We start from the raw sequence: 220 nt of genomic DNA on the forward strand, positions 1-220 counted from the left end.
CTAGCAGATCATACAAAAATTATTAAATCATCACATATCTAGATATATCGGAATTTCTCAAGTTCAAGGAATGGAAATACATATAGAGATGTAAGATAATGAGTCTTCATTGAATTTTGCAATGAATGCGTTTTCCTTGCACATCAAAAAACTTTCAGATAATTATGCGGCTTTTTGAAACACTAGAATTATTTTTATCTCTCTCCACAATATCATTCAG

The sequence above is a fragment of the Penaeus monodon genome, chromosome 19 (assembly GCF_015228065.2).
Source record: "Penaeus monodon isolate SGIC_2016 chromosome 19, NSTDA_Pmon_1, whole genome shotgun sequence".
Lineage (NCBI taxonomy): Eukaryota > Metazoa > Arthropoda > Malacostraca > Decapoda > Penaeidae > Penaeus > Penaeus monodon.